Source organism: Anser brachyrhynchus (genome assembly GCF_964034855.1).
Source record: "Anser brachyrhynchus genome assembly, chromosome: 1".
Classification (NCBI taxonomy): domain Eukaryota; kingdom Metazoa; phylum Chordata; class Aves; order Anseriformes; family Anatidae; genus Anser; species Anser brachyrhynchus.
Window position 1 is genome coordinate 14,061,289 of NC_137694.1, and position 12,100 is coordinate 14,073,388.

Below are 12,100 nucleotides of genomic sequence, written 5' to 3' on the forward strand. Positions count from 1 at the left end.
CTGGTAAGAGGCTGAACAGGGCTCTAGTAGTTTGGGTATTAGGTCTACTGCTGGGTTATTTGCTCCTCGTTCTCAGAGCCTAAAATGGGATGAGCAGGACCATCACTAGCTTTAAAATCTCTGAGGAAGCTACTCAATAATGTGCTAATCCAGTTGATGGAGGCATTAGTTTCAGTGGTGTTTGTCTCTTCCTAGATGGCATTGACCCAATGTAACCAATACAGGAGCTAGCAGGTGTTCTGCTTGCATTGATCACATTGATTGCCTGCCATGCACACCTGCTGAGAATGAGCTGAAGCATGGATGAACAAATGTGTTCTTAAAGTGTAATTTCTTATAATAATTAGAAATATCACAAAAGCTCCTTGATTTTGTGTGTTCTCTAAGCTCACCCTCCCTGCTGCTTTAAGACCTCATGATCAATTTATTTTGGTTTGCAATGTATCATTTATGCTGACATGGTTTGACTTGGTTTTGACATTGTATTATTGTCTTCTCAGCCTTGCACTGCTAGCTGTGTAAGTGTCTGATGATACTCAGTGGCATACAAATAAATAGACAATTATAGTTGGTATGAACACCCATTGTATTTCACAATGTGCAGGCTCCGTAGTTGATTTCCAAACCTAAACATGTGTAAGTTGTTTCAATAAGCTGTTTTCCGAAAATACCCATTACTGTCAATCCAGCCTACCCCATGGAAAATTTCCTTTTTTACATGTCTTAATACTCTAGATAGTGCTTGATAAGCCCAAAGATCTGAGAAGGGTTTTGCTGACCTGGTGGGATGCTGCATTGCTCCTTCAGCATCACTCGCTCATTTGGGTACTTGTCCACACCCCTCGCTCCCATCACAGTGGATGGAAAGCTCATACAACACTTCCATGTTATGTTTCACTTAGGTTTTAAAAGCTTACAGTACTTTGTTGTGCTTCAACCCACCTATACCTGGGTGGGTGATCCCAGGTACCCTTTTTTTTATGATGTCACAAAAGGATGTTAGATGTCAAAAGAAGGTATGGAGTTTCTTCAGAATTTAAATATCCAGCCCAACACCCCAACAGGCTCTTGTGTTTGATTACTGCTCTGAAGACATGATTCATGACATGGTATTCTCCATGCTGAATAGTAGACGGCATGGATCAGTTCTACAGGATCTGTTTCTTTGGCTCTGTGCAAAGTGTTTCCTACTGGGTTTATGGAGGCTCTCCAAAAGAGCTAACCTAGTCCAAACCTTATTCTTTCTCTGGATGAACTTTCTACATGTTGGCTTTAATTCCTTCAGGAATCTTTGGTTCATTTGGGGGTTTCTTATACCATGTTAAAAAAAAAATAAAATACAGTGATGACGGAGCTAGCAGAACTGGGGAATCAAGCCTGAGTGGCCACTAACACCAGCAGGCTTTCTCTACACACTGCAAATAGTTTTTACTCCTACAGCTACTCTTCATGCCAGCAGAACACCACATGTATTTGAACTGAGTCACTTTATTTTAGGGTTGGTTTGGGGTCCTTGTCAGATTGTCTCCCCTTTATAAAGTTCCAGGCATCTAGAAGTAGGAGGCTTCCATTGGTGCTTTCCTGCCCATCTCAGCATGAGCAGGTACTTGGTTACAGCTGGTAACCCAGCACCAGCAGCTAGATCAGTCTGAAGGGCACCTCCATCCAAAGCTCCTTCACAGTCTCCCTACAAACTGGATTTAAGCAAAGGAACTGTGGAGCCCCAGACACTTGAGCTTCTTTTCTGTTGACCCACATTGCAAACATAAGAGGTAGCAGTCATCTCCACTAGCTGTTTGTGTGGTTTTTACAGCAGGTCAACAGAGGATCATGTGTAGAGCAATCCCCTTCTGGGATAAGAAACAGCATGATATAGTAGCGTTGTTTTCCAGTAGATCCCAGAACTTTTTACCTGACAACATAGAGGAAAATATGACTCTTCTCCATGGGGGGTCAAGTTGCATTAGAAAGCACTACTGGAAAGTTGTAGTGTTTGAGCTATGATTTAGGAAGCAAACTTTATGAAATTTCCATGCTGTCTATCAGATCTACATGCCAATCTTTAAGCTAGGTTTATTCCTGAGCTTAGTGGCATTCAGCCAAATCTACTAATAAAACTTAATGGATCGAATTATCTATTCCACCATAAAAAGTTGTACATGCTCAGAGAGCTAGAAATAGAGCAGTCTAAAAAGGCAGTTGACTGAAATGTGGAGTCAAATAGTTTAAGAGCTTTACAGACTTAAATTTTCATTTTTCTAGAGCACATTATGAGAAAGCTCATCATAAAAGCCCAGTGGCCTGCAAATCCTTCCACACACCATTCTCCCTCTCTTCTTCTGTACTACAAGTATGTTTTTCTTCTGCCATAAGTGGCATGAAGCTACTTGGCTGAGCCTGGTCCACAAAGCTCCACTTATTGACCATTTTCCTCCCTACCTATCCGTCCAGACCTGTCTGCCCAAGTACAGGAGCAGATCTGCTGATCTGGAGGTCAACTGGAAGCAAATGAGACAGCTGAGATAAATGGCACTGATTAACTATCAATTGCCTATCACTCAGTAAGCCGAGGGAAAGAATGTACGCAGATGGGACAGAGAGATTTAACATGAAGGCAAAATTCACCTTCAGAGAGCAATGAAAGAAAACTGCAGAAGATTGACATTGGCCAGTCAGAGAGAAAGTGCCTGGCTCAGAGAAAAGCACAGGGGAAAATAAAAACTGGCAAGGGCAACAGAACGAATGATGAAAAATGGAATTGAAGTTTTTAATCCAAAAATGACAGTGGGAAGGGGAAAGAAAAAAAAAAAAGATAGAACCACTGCAAGACAGTCAAAATCACAAAGTAAAGATGGAGAAGAGAAACAGAAGAGCAATTCTAGTTGCACAGAAGAAAACTGTAGCCCGGTTGAAAGCCTAAGCTTCACCTAATTAATGTTCTAAATTGCTTCACACGTAACAAAGCAACTGATGCAAACCAGGGTAATATTCTTACATGAGGATTTGCATCAATTTTAGTAGCCTGATTTAAACATGATTTAAATCCAGCAACAAATGATCTTGTCCTTAAACCCTCCTCATGGTTCTGCTATGATACTGAATCCATTTGTGCTGTCCAGAAGTGCAGTGGGACTGACAGTTTGTAGTGTGAAAGCAATCTTTCAAAAAACATGTTAATTTGAACATTTTCATTTTGAAACACTATGTTAAAACCTCCACTGTGCTTCATCTTAAGTTCCTGTCTGTGTGTTAGAGTAACAAAAAAGTGGAAAATTTTCAGGGGAAGACTCCAAGAATTGAATTGAGACACAGTAAGTCCATGCTCCCACTCCCTATTCCTTTCCCTTCCAGGTTTTCCAGCCTCTAACAGAAAATTTTGAAAGTAATAACTTTCCCTTTGTTAGCCATTAAATACATCAGAGAAATACAGTTTAATACTAAATAGATGTTGGTTATAGAGAGGTTACCTTGAATAATAAAATCCCACGCATGGAGGCAGTAATGCTAATCTGTGTTTTGCAAATATTCCCCAAGGCCCTTTTCAGTAAAGAAGTTAAATGCTCTTCTGCAAACATCAGGTCTTCTTTAATTTCTTCCTTCATTTTCCCTACTATTCTTATAACCACCATCTATTTTTTCTCTCCTAAATATGTGCTTAACCTTAGCAGTGTTGTTTTGAACTCTCTTTATCATGGGCTTTCAGGTTTAATTTTAACAATTACAGACCCTGCAGCCCCAGTAATGTCAGTTTGGCTATGTGAATATACATTTCTGTTTGTTTGTGCGGAAAAGATTAGTTTTGAGGAAGGAAAATTACTGACTGCCCAGCAGTTCATCAATTCACTGAGAAAAAAATAAAGGTTATTTGGTTTGGCCTTACGTGATTGCACGTCTGCCTCTACTTCTTGGGGAAGTGTTCAGCAGGGATCTTGGAAAAGGGAGGATCATATCGCCACTACTTTCCCCACCAACGTAAAGAGCAGTGCTGGCTTTATGGTGATGCATTTTTATGTATTTATGTAATTATTTATTTATTACAACAGAGTATGGCTGTGCAATATTGTTGTGTGTACTAGAAAACCCATAAAGGCATCCAGGATTGAGTGGATCTGTATTGCCTAGAACGTGGGACACTATCCAAATTTTAAAATACTTTTGAACAAATTCATAGTCAGAAGCAATATCAAAAGTGTAATATGAGTTTTCAGGCTCTGCTGGTAGCTCAGTTTTAAATATTGTAATCTAGAAAAGTAAGCATAATGGTTTGGGTATTGCAATTAGTATTCATACTGGATAGACTTCCTTACTTGATCATAAAGTCACAAATCAAAGCTTATGCATCGTTGCCTTTTGGGATATTGATCCGTGTCCATGCAGACAGCCTGGCAAAGCCTCTGTTAAATTAGTGCTGCTGTTGAGAGTGACTGAGCAAAGGATTAATGTAGAAAACTGTTAATCAAATTAAATGTTTCTTAAAATTCTGTAATACATTTTATGCACAAAGGAAACTTTGGTAAGAACTCATTATTACAACAGAAATTATTTGTTCTATTGTATTTCATAGTACCGAGTGGAAATTTGTTCTCTTCTTCAATGAAATCTGGTATTCAAATATTATACCATGAAACCTGGAAAAAAGCCTGTATGCATAATGATTTTGAGCATTCAAGAAAAAGAGGAAGTGCAATGTGGAGAAAAAGGTGAAATGGAGTTTCAGACTTGCTTATGGTAGTTGCTCATAAATCCTGTGGGGGAAAAAAAAAAAAAAAAAGAAAAAGGTATAGGCATTTGTCTTTCTAGGTCTTCTAAAGCCATTTTTGACCTGAATATCTCAGCAGTATGAACAAGTTCAGTGATTGCTTTGCGCAAGGCAAGCAGATTCTTGGCCAGTAGAGTGGACTCTGGCCCATGTGAATATGGACAGGAGAGGTGAGCCAGAAGCGTTCTCCAGCGTTCATAGCCCTTGCTACTGCTCCACCCTAACACCCTTGCTGTTGTAAGGCAAGTGGAGTTGGTTGAAACCAGGTCATGGCACAGCCATTCTATATCACTGCTCTGCAAAGGCTTGAGATGGGTCCATGTGGTAGCCTCCAGGTTCCCAAATTGTACAGGTCGTATCAGGTGATGACAGCTAGTCTGGTGAACCATGTTAGTAACATTTGGGACAGTCAGTTCCATGCTGCCTTGCTGGCAATAACTGTTAGGGAGCCACTGATAAACATTAAAAAGAGCAAAATAGTTTCCACATAGGTTGAATTTCAGTGTTACTTCCTATCGCCCACTTAGAAACCTTTTCTGTAATACAGGCAATGTATAGCACCACTGTCAGGTTGGCAAAGGAGTGATCCATGCAGAGATTATCATGTTTCATGCAGGAGACACACACCTGGCTCCCATCCTCATGCCCACCTCATGCCTAGACTGATGCTGGTCAAATGGGTAGTGCCAAGGGCTTTGGCACCACCACCAGTATCTGTCATTGACAGCAAACAGGCACAGTCACCCCTGAGATCTGAGTCTCCAGAGTTGCCCTGTGGCAGTCTGACACCCTCACATGTGTTTGAGAGCACTCTGGATCCCAATGAGATCTTCCAGTTCTGCCTCTTGCCTCTTCTGTAGTATCAATGGATTATCACTGGTAACTTCCTGTCAGATTAACAGAGTTTATAATACTCATTTGATCTGGTGAGTGAGTTAATGAAATAGGTTTACAGGTTAATTAGTTAATTAACCTGTAAAGAAATGCAAACATGAAAATACTAATCAAGTTCTAAATAGTATTATTTATGTTACCAAGGTCCTGGGAGGTGTATAATGTTGCAAGGTGCCTGTGTGTGCAGAGACTATATGCACTGGCCAAAGTGATGACTCAGATACACAACCACTTCTGACTTCACTGGAAGTTCTGGACATTCACCTCATACATGTGCAAGCTTTTAATGTGTGATCTGACACAGCACGACAGGTTCATCCATTTTTTTCTTTCCTCTCCCCCCTGTTTACAAATTGACTCCAAACCCTGTTTTTGTCACTCACATTCCCAGACTGCAAAACTACGTAGGCCTAAGAAAAAATCAGATACGTTACATAAATTCAGATACATTACACCCCAAACCACTTATTAATTTTAAAGGCAGCCATTTGATATATTAAGAGTTCATAACATACATGAAGTTTACGTAATTTAACAATTACATATATCTGAGTCTGTGGTTGACAAGCCTAACTTATTTGGGCTGATGAATTACAGGCTGCATTAAGTAATTGGAGTGATTTAAGACTATTCTGCAGAAGTGCAGCTGAGAGACATTACACTGGGTCTTTTTATTTTTAAAGGGTATATTTTAAGAGCTTAAATTGCTACCATAAACACTGTTTTAAACTTCAGCTATACAAGTAGGTCCATTTTCAAAGACAGTTGTTTATTTGTCTAGCAATAAACAATAATTTATGATACTCAGTACTGGTTTTCATTGACTGTCCAGCTCTTTGGCAGTGGCATAATGCTGTTCAGTTGCTTTTGCTAAAAAGACTACATAATTATCATCTGTGTTATTATGTGAGGCAAAAATACTTCCTGTGTTTAAGAAAATAAGGCTTTGAAAGTTGGAGGGAGGCCTGGAGTTTATTTTGGTTTGAAAGTCTATGTCAGAGGCAGAACAAAAGTCTGCTCCTACGAAAACATTGCAGGATGGGGCATTGGTGGCTTTCAAACCTGGGAGGCTGTGACAGACAAGCTCTCCTGGAGGCCGGTGGTTATGTAGGGGCTGGAGAACAGATCCTCACCTTCATGCAGCAACTGAGGTCTTTGGGGAGATCTGGTTACATTTCCTCAGGCCTTAGGGCAGGTTGATGGAAAACTCCCTTTTTGCACGTTGCTTCCTCCCCATGGGGTGGGAAGCATGGGCCCCTCAGCCCAACCCAGTGTGTGTGCCTGCCTGAAGTCCTCTGCAAGTGATTGTCCCTGCAACAATGCATTTTTAAGAACTGGAAAGAGGGCAAAGAATAGCTTTGTAACGGGCTCATTTCAGCAAAAGGAAGGTGATTTTGGCCTTTCTACACAGTGTGTGCTCTTATGTGCTTCTCCAGAGCAGTATCTCCGTACCTGTCTTGGGTCTGGGCCTCCTCTCTCTGTTCCCATTTCCATACAACCAATATCCATGGGGGACAGTGTTTATCAGCTGTGGTTTGTGTGCAGTATTTTAAAATCTAAATGTGGGCAAGAGGTTTTTTTTTTCCTTTGATACATAAACTACCTAATAAATTGCTTCTTGAATGTACGCAGTATTTCTTAAGGTCAAGTTACGCCACTCCCTAATAAAATACAATCAATAACCATTGCGAGAAACCCATGGGGTAGTGTGTCATTTGTCTTGAAACCTTCTGCTCTGAATGAGAATTCTGACTTCAGTTTTCAGAATGAATTGTAATCTCTCATAGGTTCTGCTAGGGATACCATAAAATATGTTGTTATATTAATCAAAGTCCCAGCGCCCTGGCATCCAAACTATGAATTATTGCTGTATTATAAATGCTCAAGAAAGAATACCACATTTTATCCCAGCCTTGCTGAAAACCATAACATTTACGATGTGATGGTAGAGAGGGCAGGAGATTTTTGTAGAAATGCTAATTAAACTTTCTCTTTTGAGATTAGGTAGATTTGATAAATCTACTTTAACACTTACTTATCTCTTTATTACATGCCCATAAACTATCTATGACCCTTTAAAATGCTTTATGAATAAATTAATGGTTTAAAATAATAATTAAATATTTCCTATGTACTTTTCAAATTGGCTCATGAAACTCCTGAGGTCCACCAAAAAGATATGATGTGTAATATACTACTTGATGTTATTATTTAAAATATTTTTCCACTCTTGAATAAATGTTCAAATGAGTTGTAGGGCAATACCAGAGTTATAATTTTTGGAGCCAAAAACGTTCTCAGCCATTGGAAAAGACTGTTCCAGGATTTTCTGTGAGTGACTGGCCTCACAAATTAAGGCTTAGCTTTTTACTTCATTTACAGGGAATTAACTTATTTGTGCAGGGAGCAGCTATGTTAAGCAGTTACATGGAAAGGGTTGGAAAAACACAAAGTTAATAATGTGTCTCTGTATAAATATTTTTATGAACTGAGTAGATTGCATTAAAGATTAGGTAGGAAATATTTAGTTAATTCATTTATGTTTTTATAAAGTGCTTTCATGTATTTGGAATAGTACAATGACAAGAAAGAGACAACATCAGTTTGTCAAGAACAAATCATGTCGGAACAAAACAATTCCCTCCTAGAACTAAGGCAAGAGATGCTGTGGACAGAGGGAAAGCAAGAGGCATTATCATGCACCTTTTGCAAGGCTTTCAGCGTGTCTCACATGGTGTTTTCTGAAACTAGCTGGGAAGGAAAGTGTTGTCTAGATGAAATTGTGCTAGAGTAGGTGGGCACTGGCTTCATAACCATGCTCACAGAATGAAATCAATTGTTTAATTTCCAACAGGCAGCTCCACAAGGTGCTGTCCTGAACCTAAAACTGTTTAGTCTTTACAGCAGCGGTATGAGTTGAGGACTAAAGAGGGTACTTATTAAATTTACTTCTGACAAAGACTAAAAGAAGCTGGAGGACGGGTTTCAGACTCAGATTGGGGAAAAAGGAGGTGCTCACCCTCCAGGCACCATTGTCTGCTCCAGATCCTGTTTGTAACTCCAGTTCTTACAGGTAGCAGACCTGACTACTCACAACTTGCGACTTGACTGGACTCATCACTTAGCTTTCTTTATCCAGACGGTGTGGCAAGTGGTGAGCTTGACTCTCTACAGGAGTCTGAGCAGAACACGCTGAGACCAAATGTTCAGCAGTCTGAAGCAAAACCTGTCCAAGCCACAGCTTCCCTTCCTGTACATGGAATGAGTTCCATAGACGGCATCTCATGCATTCCTCCCATGCACATTCCAAGTGGGTAACAATTGTTTACACACTATGCATACAGTCTTGTACCAGTATCCACACTATCTGTCTTTTTGCAAGCTACACACATCTGGCTTGTCAGTACACCATCTAGCTGCTCATCAGCTGCATTTGCAATTTCCCTCCTGCTCCAGTGCATTACTACAGTAACTGGTCTGCATATTTTTCAAGCTCCGTAGCATTGCTGTACACAGCAGCAGCAGCTCTTGCAAAGCACTGAGCATAGGTAGGATTCTGCTTTAACTGTGACTTCATTACACATATAGTCCATAATGCAGCAGTGGAGTACTCTGGGCAGCAGACCCAGAGAAAATGATGTAAGAGATGCAGTGGATCTCAAGACAAACATGAATCAGCAGTGTCATTGTTCTCAAAAACAAACAAAAAAAATAAATAAATAAACCACAAAAACCTAACCACCACTGTGGGATGCAGAGCCATGATAAGCCATCAAATAAATAATGAACAAAATGTTTCACTGAGAACTAGTGAAACCTTCACTGGAGTAGTCAGTGCAGATTTGGGCACTGCATTGCCAGAAACAAGTGAACTTTACTGGAATACAAACAAATTCAAACAATAGGACTAATCAGTGATTGAGCAAGAGTGGCCTAATAGGAAAGCTTGAGAGTAAACTGTTTAGTCCAGAGAAGAGAAGGCTGACAGACATCATGTATCAACACCAAAATTCTCCTGTCCCTTTTTCTGCTCCCTCTCCCAGGACTAAGATTCTCTGTATCCCCTTTAAGTTAGATAAGAAGCAGTGTGCTTAAATGGAAAGACATGGAGAATTAGTGTTTTTATTTTAAAATACTGAAGCTCTGTAATATATTTCTGAGGAAGATTATAGTATATCCATCACTGAACAATCCTAAAACCAAGTCAAAGATATCTGCCTGTTAGGAATATTCTTAAATATACCTGAGACTGATTATCAATGGAAAAATAGCATGTGAAAAGAATTTTAAAATCTTGTAATTTTCAAGTTGACATTATTATTTTTCATGGGACTTACTCATGTTTTGCAATTTTTTCAGTTGGTGTGCTGTTAATCTGATACTTCATGTACACACACACACACAAATCCTTGGTCCCATTGAAAATTAGAGAAGATATCACTGAATAAGAACTGCTTGTATGACTTGGGTCTTTGCAGAGCTTCTTTGCAAATTCATAAGAACTGTCATCCATGGATCCCAAAGCAATTTAGAAACATTATTTAATGTTAAAAATCTACTTGGCTCAGGCTATAACTGAGTTCAGGCAGCTTTGTGGAGCTGGCTGCTTTTCAATGGCGAAAAATAATTCCCTTGGAAAGCAATTGGGCTGAGTGTTTGTAGTATTTGTAGTGCTAAAAAAATTTAGGGCAGATATTCTTAGATCCACAGTGGCAACCATCTAAGCCAATTCACTGATTCTGTGAACCCTGGGTAACCTTGTCAGAGCTTATTCCTACAATGCATATAGGGAAGGCTGGGGACAAACAAACTGCAGCTGGCGTAAACTTTTCACTCACTTTCCTGGCTGTAGTTCAGGTGCAAAGCGTCCTGTGTTTCCATGCCTAAGAATCACCCAGCAGTCGTGGCAAAGTTGGTCCTAACACACTTGCTGTTCTTGACACATTCCTGCTCCATCCAAACCACACGTTTCAGTCTTTCCAATCACGTATTAATGGTTCATGCAGAGACGCAGAGATACTATGTTCAGTAGCAGTTCATCCCAGAGGATGAATCCTAAGTTCATTCAGGCTGAAAGGGATCTCAAGAAGTCTTGTCCAATCTCCTGCTCAAAACAAGATTGTGGGGCCAAACCAGGTTGCTCAGAGCTTTATCCAGTCAGGTCTTGAAAAAGTGTGAGGACACAGCCTGCATGATCTCCCTGAGCAGCCTGCTCCACTCTTGACATCCTCCTGGGGAGATATTTCTCTTTATACCCAGCCTGAACCTCTAACACTTCAGCTTTTGCCCTTTATCTCTTGTCCATGCTCCACTGTGTGAAGTCTGACTCTGTCTTCATGATGACCTCCTCATAGACATGGGGGGCAATTGTCACGTCCCCTGATGCCATGTTTTCTCCATGCTGAACAAGCCCCAGGTCCTTAGCCTCTCCTCACAGAGCCCATACTCCAGGCCCAACCATCTTGTCGTCCTGAACTCCAGTTTTTCTATGCCTTGTTTTGGGGGCCCCCAAACTGGATGTCATGCTGCAGATGTGGTCTGATAAGTGCTGAGCAGAGGGGTGTAATCACTTGTTCGTCTAGCTGTGCTCCTGTTAATTCAGTCCAGGGTGCAGCTGGCCTTCTCTGCTGCCAGTGGCTCATGTGCAGCTTGCTGTCTTCCAGGACCCCAGGGCCTTTCCCAGAGAGCTGCTCCCCAGCCATTCAGTCCTCAGCTTGTATCATTGCAAGGTTTTCTTCCTTCCCAGGTACAGGATTTTTACTTGTCCATGATGAATTTGATAAGATTCATCTTAGTACCTTCCTCCAGCCTGTTTGGGTCCCTCTGCATGGCAATGGTCTTCTGCAAACCTGACCAAAGGACACTCTGTTGCCTCCTTCACGTCATCGGTAAAGATGTCAAACAGGTTGTGTTCCAGGACAGAACCCTGTGGTACCCCACTTGTCACAGGCATTCAGGTAGAGTGCAGCCCATTAACCATTACCCTCTTAGCCCCACCACCTAACCAGTTATTTACCTATATGGTTGTTTATCCATCCAGCCTGCGATGTCCTAGCTTGAATACAGAAGTACTGTCGAAAATTGTATTGAAGACCTTTCTGAAGTCAAGGTAAATGGCATGCACAGCTCTCCCTTTCTCCACAAGCCCAGTTACTTTATCATAGAAGGTTGGTCAGGCATGATTTACACAGGCTAATACATTCTGGCTGTTCCCAGATACCATCTTCTCCTTTATGTCCACAAAAATGTGTTCACAGAGTACTTGCTTCATGATTTTCCGTTGAGGCTGACAGGCCTGTAGTTCCCCACTGTGGCCTTTTGTCTTTTTTGAAAATGTGCACAATTTGCTTTTCCCCTGTTTCTGGGAAGCTCTGCTGATCTCTACCGCATTTCAAGTATTATAGGTAGCAGCCTTACAATGGTATCAGCCAGCTTTGAGCTTCCTCA

At 40.8% G+C, this 12,100-nt stretch overlaps 1 protein-coding gene and 1 long non-coding RNA gene across 12 annotated transcripts in view; one reads left to right on the forward strand and one right to left on the reverse strand.

Annotated features, from left to right (window-relative positions):
- Nucleotides 1-12,100, forward strand: part of LHFPL3 (LHFPL tetraspan subfamily member 3) — a 258,805-nt gene that overhangs the window by 78,049 nt on the left and 168,656 nt on the right. The window lies entirely within an intron of this gene.
- The window catches only part of LOC308187440, a 55,609-nt gene that overhangs the window by 2,670 nt on the left and 40,839 nt on the right, over nucleotides 1-12,100 (reverse strand). Inside the window, exon 1 of the long non-coding RNA XR_013944694.1 lies at nucleotides 1-12,100. This exon is cut by the window's right edge and continues 40,839 nt beyond it. This is a non-coding gene — a long non-coding RNA (uncharacterized lncRNA).